Consider the following 21,393-nt stretch of genomic DNA (forward strand, 5'->3'; position numbering starts at 1 on the left):
GAGAGTTCTTAACAATGTTTCCTACGAAGCCCAGAAGGGGAAAGAAAGTAACTTCAGAAAGAAACTCTAACTCAAGGAGATGGCTACTTTATTATAATTTCGAACTAGCGGATTAGCAGATTATTATCGGTTAGTTGACTAAGAGAGTATCAGCCTCCAGGCTGAAAAACGGGGAAACTATGGCAAGATTATTTATCAAACCCAAAACATGGAATAAGCATGTCATTAACATACACAGAGATGTCACTAGTTTTCAAATCAAGCATCTCTTAAGTATATATTTAAATTATAGAGCGGTAGGAAAAAAAATCAGATTATAGTTGGATATTTTTACAGTCGTTATTCTTCTAAGCTTCTTTCATATGAAAAGAGGTGATTTTGTTCCTATGTTGTGAGTGGTAAGTGTGAAAATACCGTTTGAAGTTCTGCCCTTGGATTTACGTTTATAGCCGGCCAATAGCTATGAACCTGATTTGTATACAAAGACCCGACCAAGTCTTAATTTCAGGTGTGGTCTCAAAGATTCGGCGAAGCATCTTCATTGTATTTGAGTGTCCAAACGCGACTGTACTGATCCATATCTTTGTTCCTAAAAACCTACATCATAGGAAAAACATTGTTTCTTTCAGTGCAAAGTGCTATGCGGTAAATCTAAAAGATGAAGATAACTTAGGCCAACATATATGATACAACATGAATGATGTTGAGCAAATGACTTAACTAAATGACTTCCTTCCTGTGCACTCAAATGGTTAAGGGCGGGGGATGATGGCAGAAGGTGGGGATGGGGTGAGCATCGGGGTTTCAAAGCAATCCTCAGAGTCCAGGTGGATTTGTGGAGGCACCAGGGTTCAGGCAGAGAAAGGCGCAGAGAACCCATAGAAATAATAAATCCCAGGATACAGGTGACATTAAGTCGGCAGGAGGTGGTCCAGGAGGAAGCGAGAGGGAGCAGGCGGTTTTCAGTGAAGCCAGCCTGGCGAAGCGTCCTGACACTTTCCAGGCCTAGAGAAGGCGTTTGGGGGCGGGGGGACGGAGACAGAGGTGGCCCGTCCGCTGTCTCACTGCCCACGGGTTTGGACACAGCAGGCCTGCCAGTCGGCCCTTCCCCTTAACTTCATGGCCGCCGCGCCCTTGTGACTCGGTAGATGCCCTGAGCCGTTCGAGGTTCTACATCTGTGCTCTCCGGTGTGGTAGCCCCTTGCCACACGTCACTGACTGCTGGACCCTCGACATGTGGCAGATATGAACTGAGATGCGCTCCAAGAGCAAAATGCAGGCTGGATTTCGAGAACTTCATTTTGGTGCCAGTCACGAGTCGAGTGGCTCGGATGTGCTGAGGTGAATAAAATCCGTTCGTGAGATGAATCGTGCCAGTTTCTGTTTGCTTCGCCGGGTATGGCGACTGGGAAATCTGAAGCGACTCGCGCGGTTTACATAACTCCACTGCCGGCGCCGTTCTCGGTCCTGTACCCGCTCCTCTGATTTGAGGTCGCGTTGGTGCCGAAGGCATCGGAACCGCAGCACGTTGGGCCTGGAAGGGACTCCGAGCTTATCTAGGCCAGTGGTTTTCAAACCGCGTCAGGATGAGCCGGAGGGCGTCGGGACAACGGTGCACGTGACCCATGTGGGAGCCGCTCTGGGCTCACGCGCCCCTCCCCCACCCCTCCCCACGCAACAGACTTTTTTTTTTTTTTTTCTTCCCGAGGCTCCGAAGTAAGCTGGCACTGGGGGAAAGGATGCTGGTTGCCTTCCGGTTCTGCTTTGTTTTCGTTTTCGATCTTGGTCCATCTTTTCGCCTGTGAGGCGATTCGAGGCCCAGAGAAGGGGGTGGCCTGGCCAAAGCCGTGCTCGACCTCGGACCTCAATTCTTGGTCCAGCCCGGCCGCAACGGGACACAGTGGAGGAGGTGACAGACAGACCAGTCGCGTGACGTCGTGTGCTCCCTGTCTCAGCTGAGGCGAGGAGGCCCCCTTTCCAAGCAGTTAGCTTTCCCTCCCCTCCCCCCCCCCCCACCGCCATCTGCGACATCACAGGGGCCTACTGCCCTTGTCAAAAGCGAACTCTGGCGAGGCCCAAGCGTGTGCGTCATTGACACGAACATATTTCCTCTGTGAACATAACAAACGGAAAGCGAACTGCTGGCCACGGGGCCTCCAGCTCCCCCTTGCTCTGTGATGGATGGCCTAATGCGATTAGGGGGTGCCATCAGGCCTGCAGCAGGCTCAGCCCCACGAGGCCCTGTCGCCTGCGTTGGAGGGAGGTCGCAGGATGTCCGGGCACAGGACAAACGTGCACGCTCAGCGTTCACCGTCCCCTTGGACCAGCTGCGGGTCCTAAGGAATCATCGAACCTTTTCAGCACCTCTTAGTAGGTCGAGCCTGGACCACACCTCTGGGTGTAGGCAGGTCCTTCGGATAACCCAGGATGCCACGAGCTGCCTTATTTATCTCTACAATCAAACGCCGAATTGATTGCAAGGATCTCGCATTCGGAAAAACGTGAACAGGTGGCAGAGGGTTTGCTGCGTGCTGAGCGCTGTTGTAAGTGACCCGCACGCATTAACTCTTGCAAATCTTCATGGCCACAGCGAAGCTCCAAGCAGACGCTTTGATAAACCTCTACTCGAAGATACAGGAACGCAGACAGGGTAAGGAAGCCGCCCCGGTCGCACGGCTAGAGAGCGGCAGAGGCCACATGTGGACCCAGCAGCAGCTCCTAACCAGTCAGCGTTATTTAGTTCGTTCTCTGTTTTCCGAACTTCCCTCTCTCCCCCTCAGCCTCCACTCCGCACGGCCGGGATAGTTTTAACTGCCTCGTCATGAGAATTCGCTGATTTTCTTTCTGCTTTCCCCCCCTCCCCCGTGTGGCCTCGCTGGCACTGCTGCATCCTCCGTGTTCAGAACGGGATCGAAGCTCCGCGCGGCTTCCAGAAGCCTCGCAAGCGGCGCTCCGCCCCCTGCCAGGGCTGCGACGGCCGGAACGACAGACTCGCACGGACGGCCGGCGCCGCGCCTGTCGCCCGGGCCTCGTCTTGCTTGCCGTCTCGTCCCTGGCACCTGGCACAGGAACTGGCACGTGGGGGGAGCTCCACCAGTTTCTGCCGAATGAATGAATGCATCAACGGACGAACGAATGAATGAACGGACGAGCAGAGGACTGAGCACACCGACGCCTTTTTCTGACGCGCGTCCTTGCCTTGGTTTCTCCCTGGGCCCCCATCCGGGCCCATCTGATGCCCGTGTGGCTGCTGACTTGGGACCATAAGGGGAGGGAGGACTAGGGGACCCCCGAAGCCCCTAAATGCAATCCCCTTCTGAATTGCGAATGCAGGCGTCTGTCTCCGGGGAACCCCGTCGTTTACACAAAACTCTTGAGCTGTTTGTCTCGCTCCAGATTCTCTCACTCACAGGTGAACTCCAACTTCTCGTTTCCCCGGCAACGGCGGAAGCCTCGGCGCCTTTCTCACTGCCGTGCGCCTCCCGCGAGCCGTGACGCGTTCGCGTGCCCACCGTCTTCCCGGCTGAGGACGTGCCTCCTCTTCCCGTGCCCGGAGCCCGGCCGGGTGAGGGGCGCTCCTTTTCCCTCCCACGTCGCCCAGGATGTTCATCTCCCTGACGGATGGCTGGGCCGCTGTTTCTTGTCTAGCACGTGACCGATGCTTATAAACAGCTCCCCCCCCACCCCCCCCAACCCCAAAGAGGCATTTCACCCAGGACCTGAGCCTGGAAGCCGACAAGTTCTTCGCATTCCCGGGGACTGGGCAACATGCTCGGAAAGGAAATGCCGCTGCAATTTGGGGCTGGACGGGGAGCAGCACCCCCAGAAATCCTGTTTCCAGGGAGGGTCCTGCGAAGGTGACCCACCCAGGGGGACCCAGCTCCACACGCTCGGGTCCCCTGGTTAACCCTTCGGTGGTCCCTCCAGACAGAAAGGGACAGCTCGGCTGACCCCGTGCTGAGCAGAGGTGAGAGGAGCGGGCCAGGCGGTGCTGCCGGCCCCGGTCAAGTGGGTCTCGGTGCCTGGCCTGGGCTCGGCCGGCAGACGGAGTCGCAGGCGCTGCCCGGCAGGCTGCGGCGACCCAGACGGGTCCGCGGGCGGCGGCCCCTCGAGCCGACTTCGGGAAGCTCCGCTGGGCGAGGCTGCTACCACCTGGGACCATAACGGGACCCGCCTCCAGGTGCCCCTGGCCCCTCGCTCCTCCCACGGCCGGGTCCAGTCCCGGAGCCCCCCCAGCCTGGGCCGGCGCTCAGACACTTCCCTGTCTGCTCGCCACCTCCATTTCGCTGGGGCGTTCCTTTAAGATACGAACTAGGAGTCAACAAACCCAGCTCTGCCATTTAGCACGTTGTCACACTGTGACACAAGAAAGCTGGGCGGGGGGAACCGGCACCCTCGTTTGCCATCAGATGCCAGACGGTGGCTGGAAACTCCCATCTCGACTTGGTTCAAAGGCCACAGCTATATTTGGCTGGCCCCTGACCGACATAATTATTATTGCCGGAAAGTAATTTTAGAAAGAACTTAAAAGGAGGACGTGGGTGATTAAAGCCCTAATAATAACATTTCTGAAAAGTCTGGGTTAATGGATCTGTAGCTCAGGTAAGAGAAAGGAGGCTTCAGGTGTTTGGGGATTAGTACCTGGGACTGAGCTTGGAAAAAGTAAATTCTACTGGGGAGTCAAGTAGGGCAGGGACAGGTCACAGGCCCCTGAGAAATCTTGGGGAAATAGGGAGGGATGTCGCTCATTTTTACATTAAAAAAATGCCTCTAAAAATTTTGTGAGTAGCATAAAATCTCACAAAGCAGACAATGCTTTAAAGTCATTCACTGAGCATCCTTTATGCTCCAGGCACCGTACTGGTCCCTCTGGAAGATCCCCAGGGGCTGAGCGTGGCCGATCTGAGCATTCTAGCCATTTAGGGCCAGCATCTGCTTTGGTTAGGTCGACCTGATTGGCCGATGCCCTGCCCGTTGTTAAATATTTTGAGCATCGCCCTTGGATATGAGGCAAACTTTCTGTCCGAAAATAGCTCTCAGGTAAGAGGATGAGATATGCCCGTATGTAACTATGGTCAACACTGTGTCATAATAATGGTTACAATTGTATTTCACACCGTCCTTTGCTAAACGCTCTCACCCACTTTATCGCATTTGAACTTCGCAGCAGCTCTGTGGTGTGTGCTCCTAGTCTCGTATTTGCGAACAAAGAAGCCTGAAGTTCATGGAGGGAAATGGTCTCTCACGTTTCACAGAGCGGGGACCTGTCCTGACTCGACACTATCTGATTTTCCCTCCAGCGGTTCCCTGCAGTTCCCTGGCCCTCCCTGTTTGAAACGAGACTCGTCAAAGCAAACAATTGTTTATTATAGGAATGAATTCTGGATTTCTAACTACAGATCTTCAGCCCCAAGTAAGCACGTGAAGACTGGCCTGTCCTCCCGATAGAAAGTTTAAAAAGCTTCGTTCTGGGACACGAGCTGTTGCAGGTCTCGGCTAATTATTTTGGGGGAGCATAGGGTCACCTTCGGGCGCTCAGCTAGGCGGTTGTGTGCAAAACAAACAAAGGAACACAGAACGAAACAGAGAGCAAGGGCAAGGAGAGTGACTGGAGAGAGAAGAAAGAAAGGAGAGAGAGGGAGAAGGGGGGAGAGACGGACAGACAGACAGACAGGGCAAGCAAACTAATTAAAGTGTAACGATAGCAAATGTCCGGTTGTCTGGGGCCCGACTACATGCCTAGAGAAGCCGCAGCTGCCACTAGCCCAGCGCAGGCCAGCAGCGGGGGGTCCCTCACACGCGGCCTCGGGGAGAAAAGGTCGGATGCTAGTGAACGGGGTCCGACGTCTGCAGAAAGACGCCCGGGCAGAGGACCCCGTTCCCCCAGGGGCCACGCACAGTCGCTGCTCTGAAAACGCCTGCGGCCTCTCTATGCGCCTGGTCCCCGGCAGCGCGCAGAGAGGCCATGGGGGAAGGGTACACATACATCCCTCCGCAGTGAGCGATGCCCACAGTCCGCTAACCGTTTGCCCAGTGCTCGCCCCGCAGACCCAGGCGCTCGGCCCGGCACCCCCCCCCCCCCCCCCGTGCGATGTGACGCCCTTCCTTCTGCATCCGACGTGCATCTCGGCACCGACCACCCGCGCCGGCCCCCTGGAATGCCCTCCTTCGTGGGACCACACGGGAATACTGGGTCGGGGGGGACGGGAGCTTAGAAATCCTTTAATGGCCCCCCCGCCCCCTCTTTCTGGGAAAGGAACGTGGAATTTGCGAACGCGAAATGACTCGTTCGAGGTCCCGCGGGAGGGAAGTTGCAAAGTTAAGGTTAGGGACGGTAACTTCCGGTTGTCGCGACCTGCGTTGGGCTCGACGCTCGGACCGGCCTTGCTGTCGGAGGACCCGGCGGTGGCATGGCCGCCAGGCGTTACAGTGACGGTCGGGGGAATCGGGCCCCGTCGTTAACGCCTGCCCCGGGGACGACCTGCTCGCTCCGCGCGGTCACGCGGATTCCACGTCGCGTGGACTCGGGGGTCTCTCCCCGGTGCGTGTGTCTCTGAAAGGATTGGAGAACGAACCTCTCCCTGCCGGCTGGGTCATTCTGTCACCGGCTCCGACCGAGCCGTGTTCGGAGCTGCAGAACCGTCCCGGCACCGTCCTCGGGTCACCGGTTAATTCGCTTTGCGGCAACCTCCGCGGGGCCGGGGTATTGGGACCTGAACGCCCAGGACTTAGACTCGGGCCTGGAGCACAGGGGTCGCCTGCCAACCCTCCGATGGCTGAGTCCAACGACATGGGTTTGAATGGCACGGTCCGCTTACGCACTATTTTTTCCCAATAAATATTGCAAATGTCATTTTCTTTTCCTTATGATTTTCTTAATAACACTTTCTTTTCTCTGGTTTTGGTGCATGAATACAGTATCTATACATATAACATACTTTATATGTGTTAATCGACCATTTGTTTTCAATAAGACTTCCAGTCGACAGTAAGCTACTAGTACTTACATTTTTGGGGAGTCAAAAGTCTTACATGGATTTTTGACTGCACGGTGGGGGAGTCAGGGCCCCTAACCCCCATGCTGTCCAAGGGTCAACTGTGAGCTAGTTGATTTTCACACAGGGAACCCTGGCCCGGCTCAGCTGTCTCAGCATCCGCTTCCTGTCGGGAGAGTAGCTACACACCTACAGACCCTCTCACTCCCGCTGCTCTGGAGGCCCAGCACCCCGCCCAGCGGCCCGCCCAGCAAGGGGGTGAGATTCCTGCCTCCCACATTCCACAGCGGCTCCCAGCTCCATCTTCCAGGCCTCCCGGAGCGTCTTCCTGCTCCAAGCCGCCGTGAGGGGTGAGGGCATCTTCTCCATCCCTCATCTCGGGGAGAACATGCCCGTCCCATGCTGAGGAGTCTGAGGGCCTCTCCACAGGCCCTGCCCTCTGGCCCTGCCCTGCCCAGGGAGCAGAGCTGCTGTCTTCATGAGCAGGTGCAATTTCCCACGGTCCCTCTTAGGCCGGAAATGCACACCCATCTCCGCTTGAAGGTCAATCGAGGTGACAGGCTATATCCCAACACTTGGGGAACACGATGGCATAAAAGTTAAGAGCACGGCCTGGGAAATCAACTGACCCGAGGTCAAGTCTGACAACTTCTACTTCCTGTGTAGCCTTGGGCGAGTGACTTAATTTCCCTACAACGCAGTTTTCTTATTTGTCAGATCGGAAAAACACCAGAACCCATCTCGTAGGGTGGAGGGCAAATTCGATGTGAAAAGTTGCTCAATGCCTGCTGTGGGCTGTAAGTGCTTAATACGTGTTTTACATATGTGAGCAGGAAAGACTAAATCATCAGTTATTTTCAGAGGCCGGCAGCGCCAAAGAGAGGAGTGGAGGGAGGGTCAGATACCCCCTCCGAGAAGCCAGCGGGCTCCGGGGAAAGACGACCGACTAGAGATGTGGGCAAAGGGAAGACAGAGAGAGTTTGAACAGCTTTGGATGGAGGGAGGAAGAAGGAGAAATAATGGAAGAGTAAGCGGAAAAAGGTATATGTAGTCTGACCTTCTCCGGAAAGAAGCGTGGGGAGAATCCGCCTGTTTTCAGCAACCTCCCTGACCGGCTTCCCATGTTACTGCCCAGGACGCTGAGGCTGAGAGGTTAGTTCCCTTACCCAAGGCCACGCGGTCTGGAGGTGGCAAAGCCGGCCCAGGCCCCGGCCCGGGGAACTGGCCTCCCTGCTTCCTTCACCACTTCCCCTTTCAATCTGGTCCTTTTACCAAGTCCTTTAAAAGAGCAAAGTCTCGGTCCCTCCCTCCCTTGGTGCGATCTCTCTGCCCTTTGAACAAAGCCCACCCTCTCCTGCGTCTACAAGGAAGGCCCCGTATGGATCCCGGCCTCAGTCCATCTCCAAACGCCAGCCCCTCAGTTCCCGGACGGGACCGACTCCCTCCGGCCTCGGCCATTCCCGCCTCCCGAGGGCCATTCCCGCCTCTTCGAACCTCTGGTTTCTGTCCTTCCGGCTCGCGGGCCCGGCCGGCGGAGTTGAGACCTGAGCCTCCACGATCGCAGGGTCAATTTCTCAAAATAAACCTCTTCTCACGCACACGTGCGCACGCGCACACACATGCACGCGCACACACACGCACGTGTGCACACACACGCGCACACGCTGCTTCCTCGGCGACCCCTGGTCGATGCGCGGCGTGTGAGAATCTCTCCTGTGACGGACCCGTTTCCTCCTTGGGAACCATCAGTCTCCGCTTCGTCTGCCTGTAACGACTGCGCTCAGCCGCGTTCACGTTTACACTCTTGCTTCCTCCCGATTTTCCCTTTCACGTTACGCAATCTTCCCTCATCACCGACATCTCGTCTCGAAGTCCACTTTGCCTGATCATTAGCATAAACGCAGGCTTTTCTGCTTACTGTTTGGACTGTATACTTCTTTGCATCGAGACAGCAGATAACTGGACCTTGCTTTTGTATCCAGTCTGGCAATTACTCCCCTTTAATTGGAGTCATTGGTCCAACTATCGATATAGTTAAGTTTATTCTACCCTCTTGCTATTTGGTTTTCATTTTTTCCCCGTCTGTAATTTTTTTTTTTTGTTCCTCAGTTCCTCTATTTCTATTTTTTAACCTATTTTGAATTAATTGAGAAATTTTCATACTCTTTTTTTTCCTATGTTAACTTCTTGGTATGCATCTCAGCTTTTGTTTCTTGGCAAAGGTATGTATTGTACCCTCGTTTTTAAAGTATATTTTTCTTTGGGATATAGACATCTTGGTCAACAGGATTTTTTTTTCTTGGAGTACTGTGAAGGCTTTGTTCCAGTGCCTTCTGGTCTCCACTGTTTCGAATGAGAAGTAATCTAAATTTTTAAATATATATATATATATTTCTTTAAGTCAATCCTCTCTGCCTTTATTCTGCTATCTCTGATTTTCTCTTTGAAGGTCTTCAGACAAATTTTCACTTCAATTATTTTACTTCTCAGTTCCACTTGGTTCTATTTTATAATTTTTTTTTTTCTGGGCTAATTTTTTCTGTTTGCTCACGAAGAGCATCTTTTCCTTTAATTCTCGGATATGCTTCAAGTGAACGCTTGAAAGTATTTGTCCGCTGAATCCAACATCTGGGCATCTCCCGTCCCGAGCTCAGTTTCTATTGAGCTCTTCTTCCCTTAACCATAGATCACATTGTTTCTGTTTCCTTTCAGGTTCAATGTTTTCGGACGTTGTTATTTATATGTTGTGGAAACTTCGGATCCTGCCATCGCTCTCCGAAGCGTTATGCTCTTGTAGTAAGTGTCGGCTCAGAGGCGACTCACTTTGAACTTGCTTAGGCTGGGTTTGGCTTTGGCAGATCCACAAAAAGACCACGATATTTTTCCAAGCGTGTTTGCCTTGGTGGGTTTGAAACCACTAGCCCTGTTGCCCGTGCAGACCTTCTCAAGGCTCGGTTTTAGCATTTGCTAAGGTCGCGCAGGATAAGCCTTCTCGACCTCTGACCTGTCTTTTTCCTAGAGTCTCGGCTGCCTATCTGGGGAGTTAGCGAGGCCTAGGCTGGTACCAGCACCGTCTCTGTTCTGCTTACTACTCCAGAGCAGCTACGATCTGATAAGTCTTCTGTCTCTTTCCATGTCCGCTCCGTCCGTCTTCCACTGAAGAACTCACGGGGAGCCCCCAAGAAGAGTTAGGGCCCCTCTCTTTACAGCTCCCTCCTCCCCCGTGTCCTGCCCCGCAGACTCCAGCCCCTGAAACAGCTTCGAGGGCTGATCCTGAGCTGGGCAGACGTGCCTGTCACCCACGAGTTTCTCCTTCCTCAAGGACCGTAGTCTAGATCTATCTATTGTTCAATGGCTGAAAATAATGCCACATATTTTGTCCCATTTTATATTTGTTTACGGAAGGAAGAACAGTCCAGGGACAGTGAACCTCACCATGATCAGAAGTAGATGTCTTGATTACGCCAGAATTTAAATCCTCGCCCATCGGAACCCAGAATTAGTCATCTCAACTTCTGTTGCTATCTTGCCTCTCACTATAAGGAAGAAGAAGTCGAAGCCTATAAATAAATCGTGGGGCAGGACAAAGGGCGTGATTAATATCTAGACTGGGGACGCTGGCCAGAGAAATCCGACTTCCAGCTGTGACGGGACGGAAAGCAGCTGTTTGTTCGAACACAGTAACGATAACGCCGCCCGCTGGACTCTCGACATCCTCCGAGTGCTTTCGTGCCCATTATTTTATCCTCACAATAAACCTTGTTCCACCCCGATAGTGTTAGAGGTTGTCATGCCAGGGTGATGAATGCGGCACACGGAGCCCACGCACAGCAACGCGTCCTCTGAGATCGCACGGCTGCTCGGTAAGGCAGCAGAGCCGGGACCCACGTGTCCTCAAACCCAAACCTTTGGTATCCCCCGCCCCCGCCACACACACACGCGTGCACACACAATGAACTTGGGGCATCCTTGTAGAAAACGACGTGTCTGGGGAGTGAACACAGCTTTATGTCAAGAAAGAAGACCTTGGTCACAGCCGCGCAGTGAAAACTCAGCACTGGCTTGAACCACCTACCTCAGCCATGGACGCTTGGCCGAGACACCGAAGGCAATGTGGCCTTACACGGCGGCCCCCTTCAGAGAGGGCTCCCCGGGGCACACGGCGTAGACGATGCCCGAGACAGACTCTGAACCTTCGTCACGGCCCGTTTCTGCCCGCCCTCCCCAATCCAGGGAGGATACTGAGCTGTATAAAGCACATGTAATAAATAACCGAAAGTCTTTTCACAAATATCAAACACTACAGAAATAATTATTAATAGCGCATCGCCCCGATTGTGGATTGACAGCCGACCTCCACCAAGTGCGACCTGGAAGGAATTTGCGCAGCACGTGAAGACGCGAGCATGTTGCAGAATGCACGCCTCGCCTTCCGCAGGGGAGCACGCGTAGAGCGAGCTCAGAATGGAGTTAATTGTGGCTGAATTAAGAAAGAAATAGCCTCAACAGCAGCCCTGCTAGAAATGCTTGCCAGCCTTTATCACAAAGGTCCTGCTGGCTCAGCAGTTTTGTCGTATTTAAAAGTAGTATTTTCCTGTCGAGACTCTTCCCCACGTCTGGCTTATCATTTGGAGGGAATAACAGGGCTTAGGAAATCGTCATTGATTAGCATGAAGAGCTCAAAAGCTGAGGCCGATAAACGGCCCCTGCACTGCTCGGAACGGGTGGGCTGGGGTGGGGTGTCCTGGCTGTGGGTTCAGGTCCCCAGCGGGGACAAGGCCGAGGGGCGCCAGGTCACCAGGTGCCGGTGTGAGGGTGCCACCTTGCTTTTAGTGCCCAGCTGGGGTGAAACAAAGAATTAGACTCGACGGGAAAGAAGGAAATGAACTGCTGAGTCTCCTCCTCCCTCCGGAAGACAGACACAGCGCCCCAAGTGGCGAGCAGGCCTGCCGCAGGGCGGAAATTGCTAGAACAAAGAGAGAACGTCAACGTGTAGTCGATGGCCGTATGTCGGGGCTGCAGGAACGGGGCCACAGGCCTGGACTCAAGCGACCACAGACATAATGGCGCTGTCCCGTAGTGCGTCGGAAGCGGGCGCCCTGCGACCACGCCGAAGCCAGGGTGAGGTGACAGGTGGCGGGGTGCGGCCCTGAGGGGGGGAGAGGGACTGGCAAGGCCTGGAGCACGTGGGCGAGAGAGACGGTCCTCGTCTCTGACAGCCTGGTGAGGGAAATGGTCCTCTCCACACCTCGGCTCGTCTCCTCCCAGCCTCGTTCCCATGAAGAAGTCACCGGCATCTTCCTGACAGCAGAGGTGGAGGGAACAGGCCCAGCAGGTGCCCAAAGCCAGCCCGCCAGACGTCCACACCTCGGCGGAAATGGAACTCGAACGCGAATCATTTTTTCTTTCTTTCTTTTTTTCGCACCACATCCTGTGAAGCCCTTTTGAGGTTCGGAATCTTTTGTTCATCAAAAGCCCTGCAGCTAAAGACCTGAGCTGGCTCGGGGCGTTGGAGGGGTGCCTTCAGGAAGTGCCACGTGACCCTAACGCTCTCGCTGCCATTTGCCTTGCACCCCTGAGCGAATCCTGCGTCAGTGGGAGTTTTGTGTAGGTGAAGGAGGGTGTCCGGGACTCCTGCGTCTTCCGGCAGCATTCGCAAGAGCTAGAGGGCGGGATCAGGCTGCAAGCGCGCCCTGTCCCCCAAACGAGGCCCCTTCCTCTGCATGCCCTGCTCTTCTTGGCGAGCCCGTCTGTCTCTCCCACTGGGATGTATATGGCCCCTCTGAGGACACAGAGGTGTCTTCGCCCTTACACACCTCCTTCCCTGAGGGGTAGGCATGGTCGGCTGCATGTAGCGGCCGTGTAAATCAAACCCAAAATTTTATTATTTCAAATAACAAAAGTAAATTTGAAAAATTAAATAAAAATAAAGTTGCATACCTAAGTCTGTCACAACCCACTGGACACTTCCCTGTCCTTTGGCTTTTTAACTCCTTCTGAAAGGTCTTCTGAACCCCCTTTCGCGTATGGAAGACAGCAATTAACCTCGTGCTTTAAAAATATATAGTCACGATTAAAGAGGCGCGGGGTTTGGGCAAGTCCGGTTTTTCCCTACGAGGCGAAACTGGATGGCCAATTCTGTGAGCTCGAAGCGCGCAGCTCACGAGCTTTTTGTAGACTGTGCGGCCGCCACCATGGAACCGATGTTCAGACCCGCCATCGTCCCTGAAAGGAATCTGTCCCCATCAGCGGACACCTCCCAACGCCTGTCCCCGCTGCCAGCCCTGGGCGAACACTAACCTACTTCCCTTCTCCGTGAAGTTGCCTCCTCTGAACTTCCGCGTAAGGGGCCTTTCGTGACTGGTTTCTTCCACCCAGCCAGACGTTTTCAGGGTTTTATCTACGTTGCACCGTGCGTTGGCACTTTGTTCCTTTGATGGCCGGGGACGACGGAATCCCACGGTGGATCTCATTGTGTTTATCGGTACCTCCGCCGATGGACGTGTGGGTTACTGTCCGTTTTCGGCTATGAGGAACAAAGATGCTGTGACGTTTACTTAGGGGTTTTCGTGTGGACATATGTTTTCAGCAAAGCCCTCTGTGACCCTTCAACAAAGTGGCCGAGGGCACGTCCCGGCTCCCAGCCCGGCGCAGGCAGGCGGGCAGGGCTCCCAAGGAGGACGATGAGCTCCCGAGGAGAGACCCTGGCTCCTGACCCCGTCGCTCCCTGTGCAAACCACTGCACAGCTCAGGACCCACCTCCGGAATGGGCTTAAGCCCTCGGCACGTCCACCGCACGGGGCTTTTCTGGGGGGCGCCAAATGAGATGATGACCTTAAAACCATTTCTAAATGCAAAATGCCGCACAGACGCAAAGCGGTCCCGGCGCTCTGAGGCTGTCTTTATCGTATCGTTGTCCCCTCATTTGACAAAATCCGGGGCATTGCCTGGCAGCTCGTGAGCCTGGGGAGGGGATAGGAATGGCGGGCCCCCTCCCCGGCGCCTGCGAAGGTGCCCCGTGCGCCGGACGTCAGCTCACGGACTGTGAAGCGGTGCTGGTTCAAGTTTTTCGGTCAACGGACTGTTTTTTGTGGGAGAAGAAACATCTCACCAGCAATGGCTTGCTACAGAAAAATGAAAAAAAAAAAAGATTCGAAAAAACCATTTAATCAATTGTTTTCCAGCATTTATGATGTTCCCAGCAGGGAGCAACGAGCTTGCAGAGGGCGGGGCGGGGCACGGGGGAGGTGCCTGGAATTTTACGATGCTCTCAAGGCAAACTAATGGGGCGCTCCGGCTTTCTCATGGACTATTGGAAAGATAACACGGACCCCAGCACTGGCCACCGGAAGCCCCCTTGGGAAGAGTGGTCCAGGATGGACTGTCATCGTCTGAAGACAGGCAAACAACAGGGGAAAAAGAAGAGAAAAGACAGGGAGAGAAGAGAGAAGGTGAGAAATTACAGCACCTTCCACCATTAAGGAAGTGACGGAGCCCACGTACAGCTCAGGGGTGTTCGGGGCTAAACGTGAGAACTGTGGGTTCCCCCAGCGCCCAGGGTGGTCACAAGGGGCGTGTGGGCAAGAGGGGATTTACCTGCTTCCTGCTCTGGCCCCTTTTGCTAAAGTAAATGCTGCGGTTTGGCTGGTTATCCTGGTTACCTCGATCCCTGGCTCTTGCGGGATTCGCGTGTGGTCAGGGCGCCCTGTGGGGCAGTGAGCCAGACTCGCCCGGGCGCGAGGCGCTGCACGCAGCGGAGCGCTCCTGACACCGCGTCCGGGCCCTCGGGCGACCAGCAGGAGGCACGGGCGTCACAGACACACAGACGTTCACGCCTTTCCACGGTTCAGCAACTTCGCCCGCAGCCCAAGAGGCCAGCGCTCAGCCCACTCTCCGAGAAACGCGACTGACTGCGGCTTATCGAGCACCCTTCTCCCGGTGCGGCCAGCGCCTTGCGGACACCTGCCCCTCGCCCGCTTCCTCCGCCGTGGGCAAGCGACCCAGTGACCCAGAGACCCAGCGTGCCACACGGAAATGCACATTTTGCTACACGGCAGCCCGGCGAGGAGCCAGGGGAACGCCCCAATCTAGAGGTTCTGGGGGCGTGGGTGCGGCCGAGGAGCTGGGCGCTCTGGGTTTAGGCTTCGCGTCTGGAAAACGCGGATCAGCAAACGCTCGCCTCGCAGAGTGACCCCGAGTGTGCGGCCCCTGGTATGGCACTGGCTGCACCGGGGGGTGCTCGATAAGCCGCAGTCGCCGGCCCACGAGGAGGAGGGGTCTCATTCTGTGTGTGTGTGTGTGGGGGGGGGTGCATCCCCCCAACCCCCCATCTGTTTCATTTTTAGAAGTCGGGACTTCTAAAATCTTTCGGGTCTACCCCGCCACTGCCTCGCCCTCTGCCCGAGGCCTGCCGGGGCCTGCAGAGGTCACGGCGATGGACTTGGGAGGCTGTCGTAGTCGGTCACAGGGTGCGATCATTCCGCGGCAGACGAAGGGTGGAATGCTGTGTTTTGCAACCCTGTGCTGGTGTGCGCGGTCCCCGGCGGGAGCAGAGCCCTTGACCCCTTGCCGTCAATGGCCTGGGGGCGCGGGGGAGGCCAGCGCCAGCCCCGCCAGGCCGCCCGCCCCGCCGCGCAGCTGGGGACGGAAGTTTCGACGTTAGACTCTAAAGAGGCATCTGTGCTTTTCATAGCTCACATCCTGCGTCTCCTCCCTAACTGGGTCTCTAGAAATGTTTTCCGCAGAGAGAGAGCTCTCTAAAATATGCTGAGCGAGGGCACGAATGAACGAACGACCCAATCGAGGGTGAAAAACGGATTCGGGATGGATAGATGCGGGCTTGCCAAGCTCCGGATGACTTAGCCGGCCCCGTTGTCCCCGGGGGCCTGCACGTTCTGCACAAAGCTATTCCCGGGCAGAGAGGCGAGGAGCATGGGGCGGGGACCGAATCTCGAATCTCGGGGCTTCGCCTTCCAGACTCCTGGATCGGCCTGGCTCCAGCCGGGAAGGCGGGGCCCACTCTAAGTATTTACAACAAAGGGAATCTGAGGAATTGGCCATGCAGGTTTGAAGGGGAGGAGACAGAGGGAAGAGTCTGAGAGGGAAGTAGTTTGTACCCTCGAAAACTCAGGGCGACCCATGTGCGCCCGTGTGAGGCACTTTGAAAGGCCTGGGAGGCGACGGGTTCAACTTCATTACGCAGGGCAGCGAGGCCAAGGCCAGGATGACTTTCCCTTGACCTGAGGTGACCCGAGCTGAGCCGAGGCGTCCTTGTGGCCATGACGGGCTTGCAGTGGCCAGTGACAAGGCTCAGGATTGCAGGGCATCATCGACTGTGCATGGGCCCAGAGCCAGAACAGGGCCACTGGACCCTACCTGGTCCCAGCATCCTCAGTACGTAATAATGCTGGCATCCTAAGAGCCCGATACACACGGGCCGCCCCAATCAAACCACCCGTAGGCTTCGATCGACATGGCAAAAAGGGGCGGGCCGAAAACCCCACGCACACTTTACGAGTGGCGTCCCGTACGCTGGATTATTGAGCAGCACTGAGTGGAGCTATTTTTGATCAAATTGGCCAGAAAAAAAAGGGAGCCGCGCTTTCACCGGCGAGCGAGCCTCAATCACACAGCGAGCCGAGCATTCAGAGTCCTGCTATTTCGAGTACCCTCGTTCAGCACGGGGCCTGCCTACACTGTCGTCGATCACATGAGAACCGCGGGAGACGCACGACTGCTTCGTCTCAGAGAAAACCCCTGGGAAGGAAGCCCCCCAAACGCTCCCACCACCTTCCCTTCGGGGTTCAGGCGACGGCAGGCCTGAGTGAGCAGAGCGACCTGCCTCTCCTTCCGGCCTCCCCTCCCCAAGGTGGCCACGCCTAATGACCTCGCTCATCGAGCCCCAGGTGTTATACAAGTTTAAAGGTAAGGTTGGCTTTTTTCTCCATGGAGAGGGATCTCTATCAATTTATTTTTATATTCCACAGTCCTGGCCTAGATTCTGGTACATAATAGGTCCTCGATGGAAGTTTATTTGACAAATAAATGAGCCGCGAACGTCGCATCGATCGGCATCTCCAGCAGGAAGACGCCACGTCCTCGGCCCGCTCGGACTGTCGGACAGTTGTCCCTCACACGTGGCGCTTAGAAGGATCACAGAAATGCACGAGAGCTTGCAGCTCACTCCTCTCGGTCACCAACTTGAGCTCTGACTTCTAACCACTGACCTGACTCAGGAAGACAGAAGAAAAATTGTGTGTGTGCGTATGTGTGTGTGCGTGTGTGTGTGTGTGTTTCTGAGAGATTGTAAGCACTGGCCCCTGTACTAGAAGAAGAAAGTCTGGGAATGACGGCAAAATGTGTTGGAATGTCTCAGGGACAAGCGAGGCCCAGGGCTGTCGGAGGCCAGAGGCAGGTGAGCGTGCACCTGTGTGCGTGTGCGTGGTAAGGTCAAGGCAGCTCTGGCGCCGGGCGGCGACCGCCCAGCGGCATGGCTCGAGGCAACCGCACGGAGCAGAGGCGGTGCTGGAGAAGATTCGGATTTGGGGGTGGGGGCAGAATTAGCAAAGAATGGGCATTTACACGAAGATGATCCACCATGTGCTTAAAAAAAAAGTTAACTTTTTTTTTTTTTTTTTTTTTAGTTAAAGTAACACATACTGACTGTGTGAGCACTTGGAAATATTAGAAAATGTAGAAAATAAAATAATGACTGCTTAGAAGCGCACTCTGAGAACTAATGACCGTATATATTCCTTTCCAATCTTCTCTTTTCTAGGATGGGATCATGTGCTAAATATACTGCTGCACCCTGATATTTTTTAAAATTTATTATCTCATGAGCACTTTCTTTGTCATAAAAATATCTAAATTCGTAAATCATGTTGAAGATCGAGGCATGTCCCATTACATGAAAATACGTAAAGTCCAGAATTGGACTTCTGTTACCGTTTGCTTCATGACTGTTCTTTGTGATTCCAAGTGCTGTAAACTAACTTTTATTTTTTTCCAAACTCATACAAACACTTACAGAAAAAGTAAAAAGGCAACTGCGGGACTTTTTGGAGACGACAGCAGGCCCCTGCCCGTTCGTCCTTCCTCTGGCCCCCTCCGCTCCCGAGGACGGGCGTCTCCGATCACCTGCTTGCCTCTTCACGGCATTACCCCGATGTGTCCAAACGAGATGCTTCCTCACTCCCTCTCACTGCGCCAACGTCTCGCCCAGCGCCAGGGACGGTGTCGACGGCAGACGAGCCCTCGGCACTGCTGTCCCAGCGGACCTCAGCACCTCCCTCTCACAAAGTCTCCCATTAGAAAAAAATTACCACTTTTGGTGAAACCGAGAGTCATCACGGACATTATTAGGATCATAAAAACATTCTTCTCTGGTGAGACGAGCAGTATGCTATGATTAAGTTTTAATTTCTTGCATGTGCAACATTTTATCTTGACGTGATGAATAGCTGAATAGTTTTGTTTTAGTCGTTCGCTCGGTTTTCTACGCGCATGCCGTGTTTTCTCCTGGAACTTTCCCGCAGCTAGCTTCCCCACGTCGTTCCCCGGCGGCGAATGATCCATGCATTCTGCTTATTTTTTCTAAAGGCGTCTTCCTTGGGGTCCTCTGATACCTTGTTCTCATTTCTCTGTTTGCATTATGGGCCAGCGACATATCTTTTGTCCATAAATTACCACCACGATTTTCCTGGAAATTCTCTTCGCCTCTCCAGCGTTTTTTGTCTTTAGCTGCTTTGTTTAGTTTTGTTTTGTTTTCACGCCTTGCACTGAATTCGACTTTTAAAAGGTTTATTTCTTCATTCATGGCATGGAGACGTGACCAGGGTACACTGGAATACAGAACACGGAGCGGTCAGGCACGGAGTCCGCCCGGTATCAAAACGCACTCGGAACTTAGTGAAAATTCACTCATCCGATCCCCTGGGGTGGCGAGCTCCAGATTTTAACCACAGACACCTGCAATTTAGGGTTCGAGTGACAACGGGTTCCAACACAGCTTTGTTTAGTCGCTGCCTGGCTGTAAACAGCCTTCCAACGCCTCTTCCCATGAGGGAGGAAGGATTGATTCACAAGGGATGACTCCCTGAGGTCATGTGCATCGAAAGCCACCGGCCGCCCAGATTTTTCCCCCTTCCACCCCGCAGCCCTGTTCTGCGGTCACTTTTCTGTCTCCCTGCCCTTTCTTCGATGTCTTGCAGGGTCTGGGGGAGCCTTTGTTGCCATGAGTGGGTCTTCCCTATCACCTGGCGATGCTGTTTTATGATGATTTGCAGCCGCAGAGTCAGGCGAGAAGTTCAAATACACCCTGGCTAAAAAGCCAAAAGAAGAGAAAAGAGGTCATTTTGGCGGGCTCTGTGGGTCTTTGGTGATGAAGGCCAAGTGTGCACACTCGTGCTTTTGAATGATCTACGGTTATGCTGAAAAGATACAATGATGATCTCATTTCATACTTTAGATTCAAGGAAACAGACCTGGAATATCGGCTAAGTTTTATTGATTTATTAGGTATGTTAGATGGCTTTAAGTGCTCAATTTTCTACTTGCTCTAAAAAAAAAAATCGTCATTATCAAATGAAATTTTGTTCACATAAGGGTTTTTCTATCATTAGGTGATACACAATGATTAAATGAGTTAATAAGCTTCAGTGATTATGGGTTTGGGTTTTTTTTTTTAGGAGAAATAACATGGTTGATAAAACCTCATTAAATAAACCCATTATCAATCTGCCATTCCACAGACTTTTGAAAAATAGCTTTCTTGACAAATGACTCTAAAACATTGCTCAAGGCAGTTCTAATTATTATTTGCTATTTTTGTATTTGAATAATGTTTTCTTAACCTGATAAATTACATTATAAAAAGCCAGTTAACAAGAGTTTTTGGAAACTATTTAGCACACCGGAATTTCATTTGTCTTCAAAACTGTACAAACTGACTCACCTTCACTTTCTGCTCACTTCCCTCAGCTTTTCCTCTTTCCCCTCCCACTAAGGTCAAAAAACATGAGCATTATTTGCTTGCCACATTAAAAAAAAAAAAAAACAGTTACTTTCTACATTAATATCTTCGAATCCAAAAGGAAGAGAAGGGAAGGGAGATTCGTGATTCTCCCAACGCCCATGGATTGTCTTGGCCTTAGACACGCACGCCGCTGCGTTTTGTCGTAGCGGGTGAGAAGCGGAATTCTTCGGGTACGGTTGGATTGGAGAGGGCGACAGTGGGGTTCAAAACACGAGGCAGGGCGAGGCGGAGAGAGGATCGGGAGCGCGTGGCATGACAAGGCCCACAGACGAGTGGAGAACCTCACTCCTTCGCCCCGATGCCAGCGCTCCCGGAGTTTTGTATTCTAGGTAAGAAAGGGACCAAGTGATTTTTTTTTTTTTCTACTGCAAACTAATCATTATCTACTGACTCTGGTGCCAAAGGTGAAAATGTGGAGAGAGGCATGTGCATTTCTTCTGTCCGGTTCTTGGAAGAGCTGTATGGTCTCGTGCAAACTGAGTATTATTTATTTATTTATGTATTTGATAATTTATTCCGTCCTCTCTGTTCTTTTTTGGAATGCCCATTAATTAAATTTTCTTTTTCTCTCCGATTTTTCTTGCTCTTCCATTTTCTGGTACATTTATTTTTTCATTTGCTCCATTGAATATATACATTTTTTTTCTTTTCGAATGTTCTTTCTATCAATGTTCTTTTTTTCAACAGTGTCTCTTTTTCAGGAACGCCCTTCTCTTATCTCTCTGAGTCTATTATCATAATTTTATGAGTTTTATTCCTTCCCCCTCATTTTATCCTTTTTTTTTTCCCTTCTTTCTTTTTCTGCCTTTGTTTTGGTATCTGCTCTAATTCTGCATCTTTCCTCAACACGACTGGTGATTACCCTGATCCCATTTAAGACCAGAGCACTAAAAATCAGATGAGAGCCACACTTTAAACCAAATTTAAAAGGAAAATTCCAAACCAGAGAAAATATGTGTTATATTAGTTATAGAATAATGGTTGGAGTTTATATATCTAAAGAGCATGAACAAATTCACAAGAAAAGATGACTATTTCAATAAAAATGGAAAAATGCCATGGACAACCAACTTGCAAAACATAATTAGCTAACAACATTTAAAATGCTTACCTAGTAATCAGATATAAACTAAAACAACAAAATGACCTTTTTAGTACCAAATTGTCCCTTTTTTTATTATAACTGTAAATTTTGGCAAGAATGGGGAAAGGTTCTTCTCACTCATTGCTGGTAGAACTATAAATTGGTGAATTTTTTCAGGGTGAGAATTGAACTATATGTATTAAAGTTTCGAGTCAGCAATTCTACTAATGATAATCTTGAACAAATAATTAGTCAACTTTTCAAAGATGTAAGTTTAG

Source organism: Rousettus aegyptiacus, unplaced genomic scaffold (assembly GCF_014176215.1).
Source record: "Rousettus aegyptiacus isolate mRouAeg1 unplaced genomic scaffold, mRouAeg1.p scaffold_m13_p_18, whole genome shotgun sequence".
NCBI classification, from domain to species: Eukaryota; Metazoa; Chordata; class Mammalia; order Chiroptera; family Pteropodidae; genus Rousettus; species Rousettus aegyptiacus.